This window comes from Pinus tabuliformis, chromosome 4_1 (genome assembly GCF_031772625.1).
Source record: "Pinus tabuliformis cultivar Carrire ecotype Pingquan chromosome 4_1, CPIR1, whole genome shotgun sequence".
Taxonomy (NCBI): Eukaryota; Viridiplantae; Streptophyta; class Pinopsida; order Pinales; family Pinaceae; genus Pinus; species Pinus tabuliformis.
The window spans coordinates 353,541,210-353,567,944 of NC_142303.1; positions in this window are offsets into that span (position 1 = coordinate 353,541,210).

Here is a 26,735-nt window from a genome sequence, read left to right on the forward strand (position 1 = left end):
GTGAACCAAGCGTTCAGGCAAAAGCGTGCGACGGGTGAAATGATAGGGCGTGCGAAGGAGCTTGGTGAACGAGACGTGTAAACACCAATTGGTGAATAGTTGAACACGTTAAGGTGAATGTGCGGGCAAATGACGAGCTGGTTGATGGGTCGTTTGGGCGACCGGGTGGACATGCGCTGAATGAGGTGCCGATTGGGAAAAGTATGCTAAGTGTAAATTCTGTGGTTTATCTAGAGATTGTAACTTGATATATTATATTGGGAAAGCTCATTTTAGGGATTTTCCCCTCCCTTTATACTATTGTGCATTTCATGTTAATGTTGATTCATGGTTATGGATATTTAAAGAAAGTTTCCGCGGTGTTATAATGAATGAATGTACTTGGTGAAATTGGAAAATAAGCTAAGTATCAAAAGTAGGCGTAGTCCACGATCATTAGTATTGTTAAAAAGAAAAGGGTGGTGCCGCACCTCCTATAGTGTGGTTGGAAGAGTACCACCAGTGTAGGGGCGTGACAGTTGGTATCAGAGCCCCGGATTCCGTAGGCTTTGACATATCAGAGGTGGTTCAGAAAATGGATTGAAGCACAAATTGCACTTCATGACAGGTGTATTAAGAGCTTGATTCAGGTGAACTAGGCTTACCGAAGGAAGCTGGTGCAAGCTACACTAATATGACAGTTGGTACCAAGGCTTTGAATTAAAGAAGATGATCCCACTATACTTGTGAAAGGTGGTTTCAGGCCGAGAAGGAATCTGAAGGGTGATTCAGATTTACAGTTTATGGTCAACACAAGATTGCAAAGAAGGCAGATAGCAGAGATGGCAGAGGAACCTCAGATTATGACAAGTGAATCTAGGCATAATGCGGGAGAAGCTTTCCTAAACAGGGTATTGGAATGAATGGAGGAATTGGGTTCTGATTGGACTTCGATGAAGGCCGAGAACATGCAGGTTCGTGAAGGCTATGCAAACATGAAAGAGGAACTTGAAGAACTCAAGGACCGATACGAGTATACAGAATGGAAGTATACACAAATAGAAGAAGAGGTAAAGAAGATTAGTGAAGCAAGAGATCAAGGTTTGGCTGAAATCTTGAAATTGTAGCAAACTCTTGACGAAGCTCGAGATGAGATCGCAGTTTTGAAGAAGGCCATGAGGCACAACTCAGGTGGAGGAGTGACTTATGTCAAGGTCAAAGAGCCAGATTCTTATGATGGTACAAGGAGTGTGAAAACTCTTAGCAACTTTCTATGGGACATGGACCAGTACTTGGAGCACTTGGGATTATCTGATGAGGAAACGAAAGTGAACGTAGCTACTTAATTCTTGACGAAGGATGCTAAGATGTGGTGGCAAAGAAGGATGGACCAAATTGCCAAAGGCAATGCTGGGGACATAACTTTGTGGGATGAAATGAAGAAGGCTTTGCAAACCCACTTCAGTCCATAGGATGAAACATGGGATGCAAGGATGAAGATAAAGTATATAAAGCAAACAGGAAGTCTGCGAGCATACCAGCGAGAGTTTCCAAGTCTAGTTTTGGAACTTCCAAACATGGCGGAAAGGGACAAGGTGTTCAACTTTGTTATAGGGTTGAAACCTTGGGCGCGGAATGAAGTGAAGAGGCAGAAGATTAAGATACTTGAGGAGGTTTTTGCTTCTATGGATCGTTTGGTAGAACACCTTGATGAGGGTTGTGATGAGAGGAAGAAGAAGTATGACAGACCGAAAGAGAAGACTATGAAATAGGAGACATCGAGATCGAATGACAAGTCGAAGATGAAGAAACCCTTGAAGTGTTGGATATGTGTGGAACCACACACGGTGAATAATTGTCCTTCTAGACCAAAGGTGGCTGCCTTGGCACAATCCAATGCGAAGAAAGAAGAAACTTCCACAGGGGTTATGCAGATATTGGGAGCTACAATGGCCACGGTAGCCGTCTCTAGGAGAGATCCTAAGAGAAACAGATTGGAGTATGTTAAAATGAAGGTTGGGAGTGTTGATGTGCTTACCATGGTGGATAGTGGAGCAACTCACAACTTTATGAGTGAGGATACTACAAGAAGGATTGGGTTGAAGTTTGTACCAGTGTAGGCACAAATGAAGATAGTGAATTCTCGTCCAGACTCTGATTGTCTAGGGGTGAGATGACACAGGTTGACAGACAACATGCAAAGGACAAATGATGATATATGGGGTATGAGTTCTTATGTAGGCAATGGATGGTTGGATTATCTACCCAACCAATCACCGACATGAGGGGTACCAGCACATGATTCCTTGTAGAATAATGGCATATCTATGGTGTGAAGCAGGTTGAGTAGTGGACATCTAGACTACCCATATACATAGTTGTGTGGATGATATCTTGGTGGTAGATGGTTGTTGGGATGAGATATTGTTGAGAAAAACAATGAATTCAAGTGGAGGAGAATATAATGTCCACAAGCTGAAGGCGACACGGTAAGGGCATGCAAGGGCGACGAGCCAAGGGAGCAGCAGTGCAGTGAAGGAAAAATGCAAAATGGTTAAGTGTTGGGTCGTTTGGTTTATACACCGATATGCAGTCCTGGTGAGCCGACGGGTGGGTGAAGGCAAACCAAATGAATAGACACGATGGGTAAGCCAAAGGGCGAGCCAACGTGTTAAAGAGTGGAAACAAAGGAGCGAAGGGTGGGTCGGCTAGGTGAAGCCGATGAGCAAACATGGCGGTTTGATGTGTATAAGTGGGATGGCATTGGGAGCTATTCCACCATCCAATGATCAATGCACAAAGGACCCAAGCATGAGTAAGAGGAGAAGTGCAGGTTAAGGTCTGAAGTTTAAGGCACAGGTGCAGGTGGTCAAGGGCCGAAGCACCCACACCGAAATAGTGAAGTGTGAACCAGGGTGCAGGTCGAGGGCACAGCAGGGCGAGCGAGGGTGCGGTTCGAACAGCATGGGTGGACGCAAACAAGGACAATTTTTTCTGAACGAGTTCGGCAAGCGAAGGCGCGGAAGGGCGTTCGATCGAACATTGGGCAAGGGTGCAACAGGGCATCCGGGAGAATGACAAGTCGAATGAAGGGCACGACTGGGTGTCTGGTTGAACGGACAGTTGAATGTTGGGCGAGGATGTGACAGGGCATCGGGTCGAACGTCAGGCGAGGGCACTGTAGGGCATCCGTGTGAACGACGGGTTGAACAGAGGGCACGACATGGTGTCTAGTTGAACGAAGCATTCGTGCAGAAATGTGCAATAGGTGAAACAATAGGGCGTGTAAGGGCACCCGGTGAAATTAAGTGTTCAGTGGAAACGTGGAAGTTTCCCGAGGGCATGCCAAGGCACCAGGTGAACGAGACGTGCGAACTTTGGTTGGTGAACAGTTGAATGCGTTCAGGTGAATGTGCGGGCAAATGACAAGTTGGTCGATGGGTCGTTCGAGAAACCAAGTGGATACACCCTACCCGACAAGCTAAGTTAAACAAGGTGCCAATTGGGAGAAATATTCTAAGTGCAAAGTCTAGGGTTTATCCAGCGATTGTAACTTGATATATTATATTGGACAAGCTCATTGCAGGGAGTTGCCCCTCCTCTATACTATTGTGCATTTCGTGTTAATGCTAATTCATGGTTATGCATGCTTAAAGAAAGTTTCCGCTATGTTATAATGAATGAATCTACTTGGTGAAATTGGAAAATAAACTAAGTAGTGAAAGTAGGCGTAGTCCACGATCGTTAGTATTGTTAAAAAGAAAAGGGTCAGTGGTGCACACCTCCTATAGTGCGGTTGGAAGAGTACCGCCAGTGTAGGGGCATGACAAAGGTCGTGCCAATCCTTCATCCTCATATATTTCCACCATCCACCCATCATTCTCAAGCTTCTAACATTCAATTTGTTTGTTGTCCTACAAAACTACAAGATGCTCTATTTTACTACAGGATACAAAAATACAGAGCAAAAATTTGTTTTTGCCATAACTTGAAAAAATGCATCCATTTTCCAAGATGTTTTAGGGGGAGGTGCATATGGGTGAAGGTAACATGCTCAAGCAATTTTAGCAAATTCTAGTGCACAGTTTCCAAGAAATTGGCCTCCATCACCTTTAGAAATTTTTGTATTTTCTCGATATCCGTGCATGCATTTAAAAAGATGTTTCATGGGGAGATGCATATGGATGATGGTAACATGCCCGAGAAATTTCAATAGATTTTAGTGCACGGTTTCATAGAAATCAACCTTCATCACCTTCAACCATTTTTACTGTTTCTCATGATTCGTGCATCCATTGATGAAATTTTTTCTGTGGGGAGGTGAATAATGATGATGGCAACATGATTAGAACTTTTCAGGTCAATAAATTCTACCATTTGGGAGATAAGGACAAAACAACTCATTGTCCTGTAAACTTACAGGATTCCCTGAAATCCTACAGGATACAAAACATCTCCTACAGGATTGGCAGTGAGTAGTTTTAAAGGGGAAAATAGAGGTTGGCTTCATCAGAGTGTGATAAGGAGGGAACCCATCAACATAGTGAGGATTCATTAGCATTACCATCCTGTACCTGCACATCAAGGAATAATATCAAAGAAGAAACAGAAAAACACATGCAGCAAATACAAGCAAGTATTTCACTCTCCAACAAACAACATCTACAGGAAGGCCATCAGGTAGGTACAAGTGTGCAATATTCTTGACCTCTTCTCCTGAGCATATTATAGTTAGAAATTTGTTGTTAATGCACGAAAGATGAGGTTTTATAAGTTAAGAATGGGTCAGCAGTCTCAACCACCTTCAACTAGTTGATTGCAGCTCACTCCACTCGTGCAATGTTGAAAAGTCAAATTATGAAGGGTGATGATTTCAAGGAATGAGGACAACAGTTAAAAGAAGAAATTTTTGCAAATTCTAAGTCACCACAGCACTCCAAGACCTCCATCCACTTCATATTCACTATCTATTCATCATTCATCCATCCCACTTCATTCCTGAAAAAAAATAAAAACAGAGCATCCTCTCCATTTTCACAAACCTACACTACTCCCCTTGAACCCTAGCATCATCATCCAATCCCTGTTCATAATTTCTCATGACTCCCATACAGTTAGAAGACCCAGAAAGAGGAGGAATGACTACTACAGGAAGGCAGAATGTTGCTACAAGAAGGAAGAAATGAATAAATTATGCTAAACCCCAAGATGGCAGACCTTTTTCACAGAACTCCAAGGCCATTAGACAGTCATCTAGGCCATAAGAGAGAAGAAAAAGGCAACAAAATGAAATGAGGCATTCACCATGAAAACAGAACTCAAACTATAGTGATGAAAGGGTCTTTCCAAGAGGTCTCTAGTCTCTTTATAGCTTTTGTCAAAGGCCTAAAAGATGTTATAAAAATGGAAGAAAGACATGGAAGTTGAGTAAGGGTCTGGCCTAACCTCAGACTATCATTTATGATCAAAATGGGTTTCATGTAGTTTTAATAGGGTTTCCTGTAGTTTTATTGTAGTTTTCACAGGAATTACTACAAGATGTCCTAGTTCTCATCTAAATGCATTTTCAAGGTGTTAGAGGTGTCTAAATGGTGGAACAAGGTAGCAAATGGTTGATAAGTTTCTAGAAGACCTTGCCAAACTAAAAAATATTCAAGAACCCATTTTGAATAAAGGGCAAGAAGGAAAGAAAATGGTCTCAAGAAGCAATGATTTTTGTTTCCACAATTATGTTTTTGGGCTTGTCCTTGCAGAAATTATAGCCAGGATTCTTGATGCATAAGAGAAAGGCCACTAGGGCCACGGATGAAGCACAATTAGGTCACTAAGTTTCTCAGAGGATGACTGACACTTTCATCAGGGGTTATGATGGGCCTCTATATTTTGTATAAGTACCAAGTCGAATTTGGCTCTAGTGAATGATTGAGAAAATCTAGGAATGTGTTCCCTGCCATTTAATGCAGATTCCTAGTATTGGGGATCAAATCCACTAATCAAGGAATTTTGGTGGGGAAAGCTTCCTCTAATCATGGGGAATGATTCCTAATAATTTTTTATAAGTACCAAGTTTAATTTGCCTCTAGATGGAGATTTTCATTAGTGTCCTTGTGGAGAGAACTCGTATTTATGCAACTCCATTGTATTTTCTTGCAGGGATGTAATCATATTGATGGAATAATGAAGATTGGTGTCATGTTCAGCTTCTAAATCTTGTTTTTTTCCATAGGTCTCTGATTTTCCTTGGGCTTGGCCATCCCAAGAATCTCAGAGCCCTTTTGTATCATTTTCTTTCCTTCTTTTCACTGCTTATTCACATGCATCTCTTGTTTTTATTTCTTTTTATTTCTGCATTTAGTATTAATAATTTCTTGTTGTAGGATTGAGTGAAATAGTTGATGTAAGTACTTTTGTAGGATCATAAGCTTTATTTCATCCTTGGAAAATATTTGGAAGTTAATATTAATCATTGAGTTGTTTGGATTAGTCTTCTTATTCCCAAATCTAGATTGTTGGACCTCCTTTTTAGCAAAGAATAGTAAATTTCAGCTATTTTTTAGAGCACTCCAACAAGCTTCAATCGAGTTGGATCCAATTGCATTAGATCAAAAACACATTCTAGTTCAAAAAAAAAATTACCCCATTGCATTTGCACTTTATTTGGTTAGGCATTTTTTAGATTTACTAGCTCACTAGTTCTTGAATTTCTAGATCTTCAACTAGTAATGTTTTCTTTTTACATGGGTTAACAGAGGTATTTTTGAGTGATTACACTTAGAATAGGGATCTAAGACATCCTAGTTAATAAAAAAATATGTCCCATCAAATTTGGATTTTATTTGCATGGTCATTAAACCCTCACCAATTTCATCATTTCACAAGGAAACTTCTCCAAGCTTTTTGAGTAAATCCATCCATCTCCCAACTTTGGTTTTGAGTTTTGAAGTTGTCCTAGGCACTCCCTTGACTCATTTCATCCTCCAACCACCTTCCCTAAGCTTTCCATCACCTTCAACATCCATCATTTTTCTCTCGACTCTATCATGTAGGTTTTCAGGGGATCCTATAGGTTTTTAGTACATGCTGTAGGAAATCACTGTAGCATCCTATAGGAAAGCCTGTTTTGAGGTCAAATTGACGAAAAATCATATAGGAAGCTAGAAAAGGGTCCTTACTTGTCTCCAAAACCTTCCAACCATCCACCATCATCTTCAATCCACCTTCCACATCACCAAAAGAAATTAGCTCTCACACTCTCACATGAAAAAAAGACAGAAATAAAAACAAATTTATTTTATTCATTTACATGCATGGCAGTAGAATATTTGATGGTTTGAATCTGCATGTTTAGGATAGTAGGATTGCATACATGTTAACTTCGAATTCTTTTGAAGCAAAGTATCTTAGCAGTTAATTATAAAACAGTGTGTTTTAGCATCTGATTTCAGTCTCTTTCCTTGTACTTTCTTTCTTACAATAGGTTAAGGTTCCATCTCAAACATTTCTTTTCTGTAATCAGTTTAGGATTTAGCGTCAGTACATGCACTCCATTACGTCATGACAGCAAAGGAAGGACGCATTGTATGCCGCACATATAGTGCCAATACCTCTTAAGTTTGTACGAACCCCAGGTTGATAATTAAAGTCAGTAGCCTTGGGAGTTGCAACATTATTGTTGAAATACTGAGGCTCATCACTTTTTTGTGCCGTTGCTGGGGAGGTTTCAAAGTATGCATTGTTTTCTTCCCTAGTTGATTCATTTCTTTTTACTTTTTTCAAATAAAAAAAATTGCATTAGGCATATTTAATTTCAAAGGTAGAAAATTCCATTGCATTATAGTTTTCATTCGACCATAAAAACAAAAATAAAAAAAGTTTCCAACACCAACCCACCCCCCCATTTGATCACGTGGTGTAGTAAGAGCCACATCACCATTCACTTTTGCAGGTGGAAGAAGAAGATGAAAAAGAATGTAGAAGAAATGGATGGAGATGATGACAATGAGGAAGATCCTCTCAGATTTTCCATTCAAGATATTGATGGTAGTGTGCACATGAAGAGAATCCCTCCATATTTTCTTCGAAAATTTCATGGTCTAAGGTTAGAGGATCCGGAAACTTTTCTCTCTGAATTTGAAATTGTTTGTAGATCTTATGGTTATTTATTGAAAACTCAAAAACAAAGATTGTTTTTGGAAACATTGAAGGATAGAGCTCTTAAATCGTTCATGAGTTTAGGGACTAATTCAATAAGATCATGGAATGATATGCAAAAGATATTTCTAAAAAAATATAAGGATCATGATTTTAAAGAAGAAATCTTTAGAATGAATCAAAGAGAAGATGAGATTCTAGAGGATTTAATAGAGAGATCCATGTATAATGTTAAGAGGGGAAAACTACATCATTTAAGATCCGTTACACTAAAAACCCTTCGACATAGAACAATTAGGGATGAGTGAATTGGTATTCTTGATCTCATGAGTAGACGTAATGTATATGAATTATCATTTGAACAAATTTATGAAACATGCAAACACATATCAAGAGGAAAGTCAAGAGTAAGTCAATCAACATCAAGATCAGTAAGTCAAGCTAAACTTGGAAATTTGTTTGATGACTTTAAAATAGAAATTCTTAGCAATAGAACCAAAAAAGTAAAAATGTTAAGAATACAAAATCAGTAAAATGAAGATTTTTGTGTTGTCCATGCAAAAACACATGATGTTAAATGTTGCTGCTCATTACCAAGATTGAAGGAAGTTCACCAAGAGGACAATGGAGAAATTCAATTGCCAATGCAACAATGTTATGTAGCTCCAAGAGGACCACGACAGCCTATTCAACTGGATACGATGCGAGAGCCTAATTCACAATTTCAAGGTTATGCATATCCACCTCAAAATAATTGGAACACACCTTTTCCTTTGCAACATTGGCCATCTCAACCCCAAAACCAATCTTGGCAGCAAAGTTGGAAAGCAACTTATGAGAGCCATCCAAAATATCCTCAATATTTTCCTCATTATCCTCCATACCCAACTCCATGTTATCGCTACCATTCACCTCCACCACAACCACAACCCCATCTACATTCATCTTGAATATACATTCCCACTCAACTGCCTATACCACCATTTCCAAACCCACACATTGAAGTAGCTCAGCCCACTTACAATACTGTGGTACAACACTTCCAAACATCTGCTCTTTAGCTCAATGGTATTCACCATAGCTCAAGAAGATTATTATAAAAAGGTGATTCTCTTGATGCGATTGAGGGACAACATGTAGACACAAAAAATTTGAAAGAGAAGATCGAAGAATCATGGGCTACACTTGATGAAGAGCAGACAATAAAATTAGAGATTGAGAAAGCTCCCTCATGGTTATCATCAAGTCTTCCATGTGTTGAAGAGAACAATTAACAAAAAGAGGAATATTTGAAGGTCATGGAAAAATAAGACATCCAAGATTATATAAATCACCAAGTGGACTAGGGGCATCACAACTATATGGAAATATGGTTCCAGACAGTGATTAAGTTGCAGGAATATCCTCTTATTCAAATGTGTTTTATATCATCAAGTCAAATCATTTGATATTTCAAATCTACGTACATGTCAAAGCATACATTTCAAGCCTCCACATCATTTTGTCTATTATCTTGATGTGCACATGGCTTCATTAGAAGTATTCTTATACTAGAAAGTGATTTTGTTTTTCAAATAGCGTAGGGTAGAAGAAATAAAAAATAAAAAGATTAAAAAATATATAAAAGACTCATATGAAAACCTAATTGGAGGCGCCTAATATTGGATCCTTTATTGAAAATCTCCATGAGGCAATCAATGGGTTGGGAAAAAATAAAAAAATAAAAAGAGAGAAAAAAGAAAATGTCCTAGGTGAAAACCTCCTTTGAGACGTCTATGTAGACCTACTAGTTGAAAACCTCATTGAGGTGGCTAGTAGGCCTAGAAAAAAAGAAGAAGAGAAAATAAAAAAATATAAAAGAAATCATTTCCCCATGCATCTCTTTGATGAATGCATGTACTCTTCAACATCTGCAAGCAACAAGAACAAGTTGGTACCAAAAGGAAAATTGCTCAATCCTAGTCAAAAGAAGTCAAATTTTAACTTTCTCCTCCTTTGCTCAAATGCTCAGCCAAGGTTATTCCAATCCATCACCCTCATATATTTCCACCATCCACCCATCATTCTCAAGCTTCTACCATTCAATTTTCTTGTTGTCCTAAAAAACTACATGATGCTCTGTTTTAGTACATGATACAAAAATACATAAAGCAAAAATTCCTTTTTGTCATAACTTGAAAACCATGCATCTATTTGCCAAGATGTTTCATGGGGGTATGTATATGGGTGATGGTAACATGCTCAAACAATTTCAGCAAATTCCAGTGCACAGTTTCCAAGAAATCGCTCTCCATCACCTTCAGCCACTTTTGCATTTTCTCAATCTCTGTGCATTCATTTAAAAATCTATTTCATGGGAGATGCATATGGATGATGGTAACATGCCCAAGCAATTTCAACAGATTCTAGTGCATGGTTTCAAAAAAATCAGCCTCCATCACCTTCAACCAGTTTTACTTTTTTCTCGAGATTCGTGCATCCATTGACCAAAATTATTATATGTGGAAGTGCATAATGATCATGACAACATGCTCAGAATGTTTCAGGTCAATCTATCGTACCATTTGGGAGATATGGAGAAAACAAGTCGTCGTCCTGTAAACCTACAAGATTTCATGAAATCCTACAAGATACAGAACATCACCTACAAGATTGGCATTCAGTAGTTTTAAAGGGAAAAAATAGAGGTTGGCTTCATCAGAGTGTGATAAAGAGGGAACCCATTAGCACGGTGAGGATTTGTCAGCATCACCATCCAGTACCTACACATCAAGGAACAACATCGGAGAAGAAGGAGGAAAACACATGCAGCAAATACAAGCAAGGATTTCACTCTCCAACAAACAACATCCACAGAAAGGTCATCAGGTAGGTACACATATGAAATATTCTTGACCTCTTCTCTTGAGTATATTATAGTTAGGAATTTGTTGTCAATGCATGAGAGATGAGGTTTTATAAGCTAAGGATGGGTCAGCAGTCTCAGCTGCCTTCAACTATTTGATTGGAGCTCACTCCTTCACTCATACAATGTTGAAAAGTCAAATTATGAAGGGTGGTGATTTCAAGGAATGAGGAAATAGTTAAAAGAAGAAATTTTTGTAGAGATCAAGTCACCACAACACTCCAAGCCCTCCATCCACTTCATATTCACTATCTATTCATGATTCATCCATCCCATTTCATTCTTGAAAAAAACCAAACAAACAGAGCATCCTCTCCATTTTCACAAACCTACATTACTCCCTATAAGCCCTAGTATCATCATCCAATCCCTATTCATCATTTATCATCACTCCCATACATTTTGAAGACCCTGGAAGAGGAAGAATGACTACTACAGGAAGGCAGAATGTTGCTACAAGAAGGAAGAAATTAATAAATTATGCTAAACCTCAAGATTTCAGAGTTTTTTCAGAGAACTCCAAGGCCATTAGGCAGTCATCTAAGCCACAAGAGAGAAGAAGAAGAGAACAAAAGGAAATGAGGCATTCTCCATGAAAACATAACTCAAACTGTAGTGATGAAAATGGGTTTCCAAGAGGTCTCTAATCTCTTTCTAGCTTTTGTCCAAGGCCTAAAAGATGTTATAGAAATGGGAGAAAGACATGGAAGTCAAGTAGGGGTCTTCCCTAACCTCAGACTATCATTTATGATCAAAATGGGTTTCATGTAGTTTTAACAAGGCTTCCTGTAGTTTTGACAAGAATTACTACATGATCTCTTAATTCTCATTTAAATGCATTTTGAAAGTGTTGGAGGTGTCTAAATGGTGGAACAAGGTAGCAGATGGTTGTTAAGGGTATGGAAGACCTTGCCAAACTGAAAAATATTCAAGAACCCATCTTGAATAAAGGGAAAGAAGGCAAGCAAATGGTCTCAAGAAACAATGATTTTTCTTTGCACAATTATGTTTTTAGACTTTTCCTTGCAGAAATTACAACCAACATTCTTAATGCACAAGATCAAAGAGGCCACCAAGGCCATGGAGGAGGCACAATGAAGTCACTAAGTTGCTCAGAGGATGAGCAACACTTTCAGCAGGGCGATATAAAAAACCCCTAAATTAGACATAAATTAAGGGCCATGCCCCTAAGTTAAATAATAATTTAAGGCCTATGACCATCCTTCAGTACATTAAACCTCTCTTTTTACATTAGATAATTTATTTTTAACTTTAAAATATTCATTTGGAAGGTTTATGAATAATTGGACATTTGTGCCTAATATTATTTATTTTTGTGGAATATTATGGGAACATTGGACAGATTATGAAGATTTGGAGGAAAAGATAATTTAGGGACTTGTTTCCTACTACATGAGGATCAATAATAAATAATAAATCAACAAGATACTATGGAATTATGGCACAGATTGTGGAACTCCAATGATTGAGAAAATCTAGGAATGTGTTCCACTAATCAAGGGACCAAATCCGCTAACCAAGGGATTTTAGTGGGGAAATCTTCCTCCATTCACGGGGAATGATTACTAATCATTTTTTATAAGTACCAAGTTGAATTTGGCTATAGGAAATGATTGAGAAAATTTAGGAATGTGTTCCCTGCCTGATCCGGATTTAAACAGGAACGCAACAAATTACAGAGATAACCATATACACAAAGATGCAGCGGAAATAATACTTCATTTCATTAATGGAAAATACTGAAATATGCTTACAAACAGAAATGGAAATAAACTAGCTAGGGCGATGGTAGCTTATCTCTGAGAAGAGATGTGATGGCTACATGCCTCTAAACTGTGTTACAATGAGGCTCGAAGGCCTATTTATTGTTGAGAAACAATGGAAAAACCCTTAACATTCCAAAACCTAACCCTAGGAGATGAAACGCCAAACTGTGGGCCCCGTTTGGGGTAAGTTGGTACATCAACTTCCCGGGGTCGTAACTTTGGCATATGATCTCCATTTGACGCGTACAATAGCTCATTAGAAAGATCTATCCGAGCACTATCATTGTTGGAACGGGCAACACCAGTCCATTCCATGGACTCGTGTTGCCCCCAGATTCCCCAAAAAACGTCGTTTAGGGCCTCAAAACGGCTCCGGAAGTTCAGGACCCGAAAAACTGCTAAAAATAGTAAGTTGTGCTACAATTAAGGAAACTGAAAATGCTGAGAAAGACAATGGTGGGGGTCCAGGTGGACTTGGCAGGTGGCCACCAATATCCACCTGGATCATTCCTCCCCCCTTAGGAAGCAATGGTCCCCATTGCGTTGAGCTCCTCCATGAGATGAGGAAACTTCTGCTGAACTTGTTCCCTGGTGAGCCACTTGCCATGCTGAAGGAGTTGGCCCGCTTTGACAACTCGATACAGTTGGATATTCTGTTGGCGAGTGTTCTTGATCTGTGTGTCCATGATCTGATCAGTTGCAGCTTGTTCCATGCAATCTGGATTTAATTCTGTGGGTTTGAGCTGTTCTGCAATGTCGGATGTGTCTAGCAATGGTGGAAAGTATGGCCGAAGGCAGTCCACATTGAATACTGGGTGCAGGCCAAGGAATGGGGGAATGCTGAGCTCAAATGCATTGTCTCCCATAGCCTTAGTAATGGTGTAAGGACCATATCGGAGTGGTCTCAATTTCTGATAGGCTCCAGTAAGGCGTTCCTTTTGCAAATGCAACCAGACTTTGTCGCCCACCTGAAACTTGTGTGGCACCCGATGTTGATCATGTCGCTGCTTGTACTTGGCATTTGATTTCTCAAGAATGTCATGGACCTGCTGGCGAATATGTTGGATGCGCTCAATGAAGCTGGTGGCCTTATCTGTTTCGGACTGGACATGAGCTGAATTCATGTGAGTAGCTGCAAGTGGCATGGCCACATCAATGGGGCATAGTGGCTGGAATCCCAAACCCACCTGAAAAGGGCTATGGCCAGTGGAGCTGTGAAGAGCTCGGTTGTAGCTGTGCTGAACATAGGGGAGGCTCTCGTCCCATGTGCGTGGATGCTTTGAGTTATACATGCGCAGAATGTGCACAATCATCCTATTGACAACCTCTGTCTGGCCATCAGTTTGAGGATGGAAGGCTGTGGACTTCGTGAGTTTGGTGTCCAGCATTGACCAGAGACTGGACCAAAAGGTGCTGAGAAACCGACTGTCCCGATCTGAGATGATAGACTGTGGGATCCCAAAGTGCACCCACACTCGTTCAAAGAAGAGTTTAGCAGTGGCTTCTGCTGTGATATTCTTCTTGCAGGCCATCATAATGGCCATCTTTGAGAACCTGTCGACGACCACAAAAACACAGTCATTTCCATGCTTAGTGGAAGGAAGGCCTGACATGTAATCCATGGAGATGGATTCCCAAGGTCGACTAGGGGTAGGCAACGGGGTATAGAGGCCTTGCTTCTTAATGGTCGGTTTGGCAATGGCACAGGCAGTACATGATCGGATGTACTTCCCAACATCCTGTCGAAGATTCGGCCAATAGAAATAGTTTTGCAGTACTGCCACTGTTTTCTCGACCCCGAAATGCCCAACAGCCCGACTGTAGTGTGCTTCCCAAATCATCTTGGCACGCTCGCTTGAAGGAACACAAAGGTGACCGAGGTGGCATAATAGGGCATCCTGGAGGTGAAAATCTGCAACCTGCCGACCCTCCAAGAGTGTCTGGTATGTGTGGCCGAATTCTGGGTCGCTTTTGTAGAGAAGTGGCCAATCAGAAGTCTCGTGCCCGCAAGAGTTGAGCACGGTGGTTAGCGCCATGATCGGTGGTCGACTGAGGCAATCTGCAACATTATTGGTGCTGCCCTTTTTATACTTGATATTCAAGTGAAACTGTTGCAGGTATGTAGACCACTTCTGATGGCGATCATTCTGCAATTTCCCTTGGGTCTGTATGAACTGCAGAGGTCGGTGGTCTGTGTGGATGACCGTTTCCTTCCCCAAAATGTAATGCTTCCATTGTCGGCAGGCCTGTACAATGGAATACATCTCTTTATCATAAGTGGGGTACTTCCGGACTGTGTCTGAAAGTGTTTCACTGTGATATGCCACTGGATGTCCATGTTGAGTAAGGACTGCCCCAATAGCATAGTCAGAGGCATCTGTCTCGACCTCAAATGGTTGTTGTAAATCTGGTAACGCGAGCACTGGTGCCGTGCAGAGGCGATCCTTCAACTCCCTGAATGCCTTCTGTTGAGATTCAGACCAAAAGAATTTTGCTTTCGCCCCGCCCTTGGTGACTTGACTCAAGGGCCAAGAAATATGAGAAAATCCCAACACAAACCTGCGGTAGAAGTTGGCAAGACCTAGAAAGCTGCGGAGCTCTGTTAGAGTGGTTGGAGAGGGCCAATCCCGAATGACTTGGACCTTGGCTGGATCGACATGCACCCCCTGTTCATCAATGATGTATCCCAGATACTGAACCTCGGTCATGCCAAAAGTGCATTTCTCCAAATTGGCACATAGCTTGTGTTGCCGCAGTGTTTGGAGAACCTGTCGGATGTGGTGGAGGTGCTCTTCCCAACTCTGGCTGAAGATCAGAATGTCATCCAAGTATACTACTACAAAGGAGTTGGTGAATGGCCGCAAGATGTCATCCATTAGCCTCATAAAGGTTGCAGGAGCATTCGTCAATCCGAAAGGCATGACCAACCATTCGAAGAGGCCCTCCTTGGATTTGAAGGCAGTCTTCCACACATATGAGGGTTCAATTGGTACCTGGTGATATCCTGACTTCAGATCGATCTTGCTGAAATATTTCGCCCCCTTTAGTTGGTCTAGGAGGTCATCAATCCGCGGGATCGGGTACCTATTACGGACAGTGATCTTGTTCAGCGCCCGATAGTCAATACAGAGTCTCCACGTCCCATCCTTCTTCTGTACCAACACTATCGGGCTCCCACAGGGCGAAGAACTCGGACGGATGTGACCTTTCTGCAGGAGCTCCTGAATCTGCCTCTTGATTTCATTGTTCTCCAGAACGGAGCGCCGATAAATTGGTCCATTGGGTAGCGGCGCACCTGGGGTCAGATCGATGGAGTGCTTGACTTGACAGTGCAGAGGAACCCCTGCCGGGGAGGTGAAGATGTCTTCGTACTCCTCCACAATCTTGTCCATCTGTAGCTGCCGTGCAGAGGGACCCCATTTGGAGGCCGCGGCCACTGTCTTCTTCTTCCCTTGAGGGCGTATCATCAGGAAAACAAATTTCCTGGTTTTGGAAATGATCTTACTGCATTGTTTTGCAGTAATCAAAGAGATGGCGGCAGGTGGTGCTACCTCTGGTATCCTGAACAACTTATTTCCCAATGTAATAATAACAGCACGGGGCCTTGATTCATACACAACATGTCGCTTCCACAAGTATGGTTGTCCTAGTAATACATCACAAACTTCAAGGGGAGCAATGTCACACAATACCTCATCCGTGAAGGGCTTGATGTTGTATGGAAGGCGACACTGCTGGCTCACGCGAAGATCTCGCCCTTGGTGAAGCCACCCAATGGTGTATGGTTGTGGATGTGCTGTGGTCGGTAAGCCCAACCGCTTCACGACCTCTGCCGAAATGAGGTTCTTTTGACTCCCGCTATCAACAATGAACTGTATCGGGGAGCCCTTTACCCACATCTGGGAGTGGAAGAGACACTCCTCCTCCTCTGGATCTTCGGGTTCATTTTTCTGGATCTTTGCGGTAGCAACAGTGGCGCTGGGATCCGCATCAATGATCTGCTTCCCTTTTTCATACCCCTTATCGGGTTCTGACTCAGAGTCGGAACATGCATCTGATTCTGAAACCTTTAGCTCAGCCACCAGTGACTGCTTGGCCCGACACTCACTTGTGTTGTGAGTGGAGCTCTTATGGAACTCGCACCATTTTCCAGTGTCCTTTCTCGGCTTCGCGGCGTTGCTCTTTGCTTGCAGCTTCGGCTGGTTGTCTTGGGCTGTCCCGCCTTGGCTTTGTCCTTTGTTCTGTGGTTTAGGGGCACCTTTCCCCTGCTTTGGATTCGCAGATCCAAAGTCTCGCTTCTTTTGTTTAAACTTTTGCTCGACCTTGACGGCATACCGGTATGCTGCGCCGAGCGAGGGGATGTTTAGGAACTGTATTTCTTCCTGGATGTACTTGTGCAGGCAGCCACGGTATTTGAGTATCAAATGTTGCTCCGAATCCTTGATACCCAACTTTGTGCGAAGGGTATGGAAAAGATTGGTGAACTCCGGCACGTCTTGGTCCCTTCCCTGTCGCAGCGTGGTCCACTTTATGTATTCATCCTCATAGCTTCCGACAGGGTAGTACTGCTCCTTGATGGCATCCCGGAACGAATCCCAGGTGGGTGCGGCTGAAAATAGTGAGCCAGTACTTTCATTCTTCTGCTCGCAGTAGGTTTCCCACCAGTCCTTGACGTGGGGGGCTGCTTTGAGAAGAGCAAAAACAATCTTTTCCCGACTCGAAAATTCATGAACAGAAAAATAACCCTCTAGCAGATTTAACCATTTATCTATGGCATCGATGTCTATCTGACCCTCGAATATGGGGATTTCAAAATTAACTTGTACCTTAAAGGGTGTGGCGTTTCCAGAGGAGCTGCTGGAAGCCGATGCGCCGCTTCTGGGTAGCCGCTGAAGGATCTGCGCAAAGCTGTCCATCATCGCGTTCCGTTGTTGCTCGAGCGCTTCTTCGAGCAAGATTTTGATGGGATCTCCTGCCCCCTCGTCTTTCTTCTCGTCCGCCATGGGAGGCCGTCGGGATTTGCGAGGCTGGTCTTGCAAAGGTTCAACCAGTTCAAGCCCTAACTCCTTATATCCCGACCTTGTTGGGGACATGCAAAGAAAAACAGAGAAAAAGCAGACCGCTCTGATACCACTGATCCGGATTTAAACAGGAACGCAACAAATTACAGAGATAACCATATACACAAAGATGCAGCGGAAATAATACTTCATTTCATTAATGGAAAATACTGAAATATGCTTACAAACAGAAATGGAAATAAACTAGCTAGGGCGATGGTAGCTTATCTCTGAGAAGAGATGTGATGGCTACATGCCTCTGAACTGCATTACAATGAGGCTCGAAGGCCTATTTATTGTTGAGAAACAATGGAAAAACCCTTAACATTCCAAAACCTAACCCTAGGAGATGAAACTCCAAACTGTGGGCCCCGTTTGGGGGTAAGTTGGTACATCAACTTCCCGGGGTCGTAACTTTGGCATATGATCTCCGTTTGACGCGTACAATAGCTCATTAGAAAGATCTATCCGAGCACTATCATTGTTGGAACGGGCAACTTAGGGCCTCAAAACGGCTCCGGAAGTTCAGGACCCGAAAAACTGCTAAAAATAGTAAGTTGTGCTACAATTAAGGAAACTGAAAATGCTGAGAAAGACAATGGTGGGGGTCCAGGTGGACTTGGCAGGTGGCCACCAATATCCACCTGGATCACTGCCATTTAACGCAAATTCCTAATATCGGGGACTAGATCTACTAATCAAGGCATTTTGGTGGGGAAAGATTCCTCCATTCATTGGGAATGATTCCTAATCATTTTTTATAAGTACCAAGTCGAATTTTCCTCTAAATGGAGATTTTCATTAGTGTTCTTGTGGACAGAACTCATACTTCTGTAATTCAATTGTATTTTTTTGCAGGGATGTAATCGTATTGATGGAATAATGAAGATTGGTGTCATGTTCAGCTTCTAAAGCTTGTTCTCCTCCATAGGTCTTTGAGTTTCCCTGGTCTTGGCAATCCTAGGAATCTTAGAGCCATTTTGTGTCATTTTCTTTTCTTCTTTTCATTGTTTATTCACATGCATCTCTTGTTTTTATTTCTTTCTATTTCTGCATTTAGTATTAATGCTTTCTTGTTGTAGGATTGAGTTAAATAGTTGATGTAAGTTCTTTTGCGCAATCACAAGAATTATTTCATTCTTGGAAAAGCTTTGGAATTTCATAGTAATCATCGAGATACTTGGATTAGTCTTCTTATTCCTAAATCTAGATTGTTGGACCTCTTTTTTAGCAAATAATAGTAAATTTCTGTTATTTTTTAGAGCATGCTAACAAGCTTCAATCGAGTTGATTCCACTTGCATTAGATCAAAAAATCATTCTAGTTCATAACAAAAATTACCCCATTGCATTTGCACTTGATTTGGCTAGCCATTGTTTCGATTTACTAGCTCACTAGTTCTCAAATTTCTAGATTTTCGACTAGTAATGTTTTTTATTGTTTTTACATGGGTTAACATAGGTCTTTTTAATTATTCCACTTTGAATAGGGACCTGAAACATCCTAGTTAATAATTTTTTTTTTCCATCCAATTTGGATTTGATTTGCTTGGTCATCAAACCCTCACCAATTTTATCATTTCACAAGGAAACTTCTCCAAACTTTTTGAGCAAATCCATTTATCTTGCAACTTTGGTTTTGAGTTTTCAAGTAGTCCTAGGCATTCCCTTGACTCATTCCATCTACCAACCATTTTACCTAAGCTTTCCATCACCTTCAACATCCATCATTTTGCTCTCGGCTCTATCCTGTAGGTTTTCATGGGATCCTGTAGGTTTTTAGTACATCGTGTAGGAAATCACTTAGCATCCTGTAGGAAAGCATGTTTTGAGGCCGAATTGAGGAAAAATCCTCTAAGAAGCTAGCAAAGGGTCCCTACTTGTCTCCCAAGCCTTCCAACCATCCACCATTATCTCCAATCGAACTACCACATCACCAAAATAGATTAGATTTCACACTCTCACATGAAAAAAAGACAAAAGTAAAAACAAATTTATTTTATTCATTTAGATGCACAGCAGTAGAAGATTTTATGGTTTGAATCTGCATGCTTAGGATAGTAGGATTGCATACATGTTAACTTAGCATTCTTTTGAAACAAAGCCTCTTAGCAATTAGTTAAAAGATGATGTGTTTTACCATTTGATTTCAGTCTCTTTCCTTGTACTTTCTTTCTTGCAATAGGTTAAGGTTCCATCTCAAACATTTTATTTTCTGCAATTAGTTTAAGATTTGGCGTCACTACATACACTCAATTACATCATGACACTAAAGGAATGACATATTGTATGCCGCACATATAGTGCCGATACCTCTTAAGTTTGTACAAACCCGGACTGATAATTAATGTAGCTTGGGAGTTGCAGCGCTCTTGTTGCAATAGCAACGCTCATCAAGTTCCAAAAGCAAATCTCCATTTTTTTTGCACAATCACTTGGTTTCACTTTGCTTCAACTTAAAATCTAAGTTTCCCTCTCATTGGGTTAATCACATTATTATTCCTAGTGTGATTGGTCCTACCTTATTTCTTACATGAATATATTTACAATGGCTAATTGCAACTATGTTTTTCTAGGAGGCAAATTGATCTCCAAGTGAGCAAGTGAACATGAAGGACGAATAACACAACAGGGTGTTGATGTTGATGTTGATGGCAGGAGATAGAGAGCACATGATCTCATAGTCACGGCAGGAGGTAGAGAGCACACGAGCTCGTATTCATAGAATCTGCGTTTGAGGTGTATGTGCTCTCTATTCTTCTATCTTCATATCACCCTTTGTTCTTTGGCCTGTTATTTGTGAGTATTACAATATTATATATTCACATAGACAGATCATTTTGCAAATCTAAATTTTGTCAATGGCATTTGTTGATATCACATGCTGCTTAGAGGTTGTAGTGATCATTAGTTTTAATCTAACGCCCATGTACAATCTGAGTCGATTAGTTAAAACTCAGTGAGTAAAAGAGATATATATACTCAGTGAGTAAAAGAGATATATATCCGGAATCAGTGATCAGTGGCAGAACATGATTCTCCATCACAATATCTTTGGAGTACTCATGACGTGAAAGCTGATTTAACTTTTGATATATGAATGAAAACTTACTACCTTATTTCTTATACAATGACAGACGTTCTGGATGCAGTTCTTGATCCTTTTCTGAAAAAGTGTTTTTATTTGTTCTAATTTATTAATAATGCTTCTTACTAATCATATTATTATTCTCCGTCTGATTGCTTCTAGTCTTTTTATTACGTGCACCAACTCACATAACCTGTTTTCAGGAAATTCTAGATGGGTACATAATGGTAGGAATTATGATAATTATATTTCAACCTTAAGGAGTTGTTAATGTTTGGTAATTTTTTGTCTTAGCTTTATCGATTTGTTAAAACTTGTTTTAAGATTTCAATTTATTATTTATTTATTTTTTTGGAAAACACATATTTTTAATCATACATCTTATTAAAAAGAGATATTATTAATTCTTAAAACCAATGAAAATATATTCTTCTTCAAATTATGAAATAATCCACTGATTGATTATCCATCTTAAAATATACACCTTTGATTTGAAGCAAATCGTAAAAACTCTGGTATATGTTTCCAGCTAGTTGTCCAAAAGAATGAACGATTTGATTGTAAACTCTTCATGGTTCAGATAATTCAGTATTCATGTTTTGTAATGTTAGTAGAAAAAGTGAAGTCTTATATTTTTGCAGTTACTGGTCGTCCCAATCCTTGGAAAATAAATGTCAAAGTCTATTATATGTTTCTAATGATGGGTTGTCAAAAACCGGGGGACTCCCTCTTTTTTTTCCTACTGCAAACTTCTTTATGGCTCGACTTGGTTACATTGATGATTTTTTTCATTCCACTTTGCTAGGTTTAGTATTTGACATTTAGTACTAGAGTATTTATTTTCATATTTATTTGAAAATTATAATTAAATAAACAGTGTAAGAAAATTAATTTCTCCCCACATATATATTAAAACTTATTTTCATTCTCTTAGATTATGCCAAGAGTGAAACGGTTGCATCGTACTTGTGTTTAGAACCCTTATGCTATTAAGGTATGTTACTGTCCCTTTTTACCATGTATTGTTTCCAATTTGCAACCATCGAAGCTTAATTTTACTAACCTAAGCTACTTTAAAAATGGAAAGAGGAAACTAGGATTTAGGAATTTTATGATGTTATGTCTGATGCAGAAGGAGAAATTCGTTTACACAGAAATGGCAAGTCTCTGTTCATATGGAAAAAGTTTTCACGTAGATGTTATGTTTCTATGTTTTCCTATGTAATGAATATTGCTCGAAATACTTTTGTTTCTAGGGCAGTCTCAGCCTTTCAATTAGAATTTTGGTTTTTTTCAATTAGAATTAATAAGTATTTATTATCTAATTTGTATAATTTAATCATTTAATTTAGTAAAGGAAATGAAAAGGTTGTATAGCAAGAAAATATCAAATTAAATAAAAAATAATTTAGAATAGCAAACACTATAAGTTAAGTTAGATATATGTAGAAAGAGAAGGAAGAGATGAAGAAATAAATATATGTTATTAATACAAATTATTTGAATAGCTTATTTTTGCAATTTCTATACTTTGATTGCAATTTCTAAAGAAGTTTATAGGAGTGTTTATTTTGGAATAAGATTTTCAGAATTTTAATTTAATTATCAAAAAATATTAGGTGGATGGTAGTTATTTACCCTCAATAAAATATTCTAGAATATTTAAAGCAGTGTACACAAATCAATGGTTGTGATTTGTCTCCAAAGTAGTTATGCATTTTTTGTCCTTTTAGTTAAATTGATTATTAAAAGAATTGCCATATGAAATGATTTATGGTTTTTTGAGCATATGGTATTGATAAGCCATGGTATTGGCCTATAGTATTGTAACAAATCATAACTGCATAGTAAAGTGGAGATAAATCTGCATAGTTAAGAATCTTGTTTCCTAGTTTTTTAAATGCATATATGTGTAACACATATATTACTTATTTTTATAATTATTAAAAATAATAAAATTTAAAATAAAGCTATAATTTAGTTAGTTTTTATGATTTTTAAAATTTAACAATGTGAATGTAACCGGAAGTAAATGTTTTGATGCTTATTAGTCCATGTCCATGCATAACTCTACCAATCGATTTGTAGTTTGATTTTTATTAGTTTAACTTTGAGTTATACTCTAGTAATCCATTTGGAGTTTAAGTGCTTTTAGTTTACCTTTCACTTATGAAAAACTTAATGTTAAACTTTAAAAATAAATAATGTAATTTTTATTATAATTTAGAAATCTAATTTGTAACTTCTTCATGGGACAAAAATTTAGATGTCTTATTTCATCCTTAACGACATCTATACCAACCTCACTTCCATGACTTCCAAATTGTCGTGAGTTGTATTGTGTGAGTTCCTAGGTTAATAGGTGTACTAGTTATTTTTAGTAATTTAGATCCACCATTCTCGGATCTAGAAAGATCATGTATTCCTATATATGTAATGTTTGTAAGAGCAATAAAATATTGTGTTTGGTGTTGTGTTTAATGGATCTCTCTGCTTTCTCTCTGTTCTCTAACATGGTATCAAACCCTGTTCTCGCTTGACTCCCTCAAGGGAAAGCCAGGAAAATGAGAGATCCTCAAATTTTATTCCTTTGTAAATAAATTAGGGTAGGAGATTATGTTGTGTGAAGTATTTGTATGGATTGCAGTGTTCTACATAAAGAACCAAAAAAATTGGCGTGCGTGATAGCTTCTTTATAGGCAGAAGGGTGGTTTGCCTAAATTTGTGATAGCCTAAATTTGTAAAGGCGTGCGTGATAGCCTTCTTTTTGTTTGTTTATGAATACTAATGTGAGCATGGTTTAAGGAGAAATAAGGGATTAAAGGTTAAAGTCTTTTTTATGGTAAATTTTTCTGTGGTGAAAAAGTTTTTTATGGTGCATGAAATAAAGTTGTGGTGATTAGTTGGTATGTACAAAAAAAAGAAAAAAAAGTGGTTGGTAAAAATCAAATGATGCAGAACCACAAAGAACATGCTAATTATTCAACAAATTAATGTGACATGTCATGCTCCACGAGCATTAGTCACAGGTAGTTCTTAATAAGGTCAAGCTGGTGTGACCTGTTGGGCTTCGGGAGCCTCAGTACAGGTTATTTATACAAGGTCAAGTTGTAAAATTGTCTACTGAAGACATTCTGTACCCAAAATGCTATATTAGATAACTGATGAAGGCTGTAGAGGGTCGTGGATTCATAGATGGTGGCAGTTCCATAGGATGGTTCAGCATCGAGACTAACGTTCAGTATCGAGACTAACCCGTTGCACTCTGAGATGTTGAGAAGCGTCAATTCTGCAAAGTTCATCAACGATGTTTAGAGGTGGTTACGTTTTAAATGGAGGTGAAGTGACAGCTCGAAGATGTGGTGGAGAAAGAGCAGAGTTTGCAAGATTCCAGAGTGGATGTGGGTGTTGACGATGACCATGTCAGACAAATATGATAAAGATTTATTTATTATTATAATGTGGGTTTTTTATATTTTCTACATGTAAGAATTAAGGGAGGGTGTTGGAAGTAATGCTTCCATGACTTCCAAATTGTCCAAAGTTGTATTGTGTGAGTTCCTAGGTTAATAAGTGTACTAGCTATTTTTAGTAATCTAGATCCACCATTCTCGAATCGAGAAAGATCATGTATTCCTGTATATGTAATGTCTGTAAAATCAATAAAATATTGTGTTTGGTGTTGCATTTAATGGATCTCTGCTTTCTCTCTATTTTCTAACCAATCTCACTCTATTTAACTTTAACATTAATAACTTTAATACCAATCTCACTAATAAACTCTATTTAACTTTAAGAATTCATCGATATTCATTGTTACAATATGTCATCATATTTATAGGTATTTACAAAGTAAAAAAAACATATTCTAAAATTGTGTTTGTTCACTAAATTGGAAGTCTATGGACTAGTGATGATGGAATACCATATGTACATTATTTTGGATGCATCAGCCTTAAACTCGTGATTTGAGGTCAAAGCTAAGGCGATCGGTGCACTAAATTAATAAATGAATGTAGCTAGTAGGCGATAGTTATCGATGGTAGTTGTAAACATTATTATGTATTTGGAGGCTTGGGCTTTACCAAACCCACATGATAAACTTCTATCTATCGTATTGCTAATAGGGAAGCTCTAATCATTCACAAAAGAGAGGCCACATTTAAAAATAGCTGAAGGAAATACTTATGTACTATTCATGCGAATCCCATAATTCTTTATTTTTTTTATCGATTGCTTCATTCCCCTAGAAACATTTGTATCTCATACATATTTTTGGTATGAAGGAAATACTTATGTATTATTCATACAGGATCTCATATTTTTTTTATCGATTCCTTCTTTCCCCTAGAAACATTTGTATCTTACACAAATTTTTGGTATGTATTGAAGTATGGATTGTTAATAGTGCAATTTTAATATTTGTTAACATGGAACTCGAGCCATGAGACTGATCTATTAGTGGTCTGGATATTGACAATTTTTGTGCATTTTATGACTGGAAGGGTTTGGATGACTAATCCTAGATTCACTTACAAGGAATTAGGGAACTAGGAGTGACAGAAGATAGACTTCAATTTCTCTGAGATGTTACACGTGCATTCAGACCTAACGTTCTTACAACACATATGGGGATAGATGGGGGTCAGTGAGATAGGAAAGAAAACTCTCATGGATGTCTTACCTGGAAGGAAGACGGAATGATATTTTGAGCATGATACCCAGATATCTGTATTTCACAAAAATCACGAAAGATTTGTTCACATTTTTGGTTACCATGGCTACAATGATATACATTCTCTATATGTCACTGTCTAGGAATCATTGTTATATCTGGAATTTCTCCCTTCCTTTTAAGGACGTTGAGAAAGAAACTAAAGTTGTAAGTCTCCAAAACTAATTAATTTCGCCTATTAGACATGGTGTCAAATTGATATGTTATTGACTTGCAAAAGATTCCAATTTGTAGCCATTTGTTAATGAGTCCATGAAATTTTTTTTAGCATAGTAATTGAAAGTCCTTCGCTAGTGAAAAAACCACCCAAAATCCACTAAATTCAACCAGTTTACTTCAACCAAAAACAACTCCAAGGATTTTTAGTTTTTTGAAAAAGAATGCTCTAACTCATTACATACCACCTCTACTTCTTGTTCCTATGGAGTTGAAATGCATATCAACTTTTATTGTTATTTTTAGTTTTTTGAAAAAGAATGCTCTAACTCATTACATACCACCTCTACTTCTTGTCCCTGTGGAGTTGAAAGACTTTATATTGAAATGCATATCAACTTTTATTGTTTTCTCTTTTCTTTTATAATATTTCACACTGTGTTTCGTTGTCCCCTTGATAATGCCATGATTTATTTACACAAAGTTTATGTATAAGAATATTGAATATTGGGTTACTCAATGACAAAAACAATACAATTAAAAAAATTCTAGTATTTTTATTGATATCAAATTTGACTCTCTCTCTCTATATTTATACATATATACATATATGGGAAGGGATTGTGATGCATCCAACAACACTTATTTCAATATAATTATGTCAACATGCATGTTTATTTCAAAGTGGAACTTTTAGGATTTTAGTTTAATTATCAATAATTATGAAATATATAGTGGAGATGAATATGCTAAAATATTCATCCTAATATACACATATCAAGGGTTAAAATTTACTTCTAGTTTATTATGATCTTTTAATTTATTTATCTAAAATTAATTAATTAATAAAAATGCCATATCAACATGTGTCATAT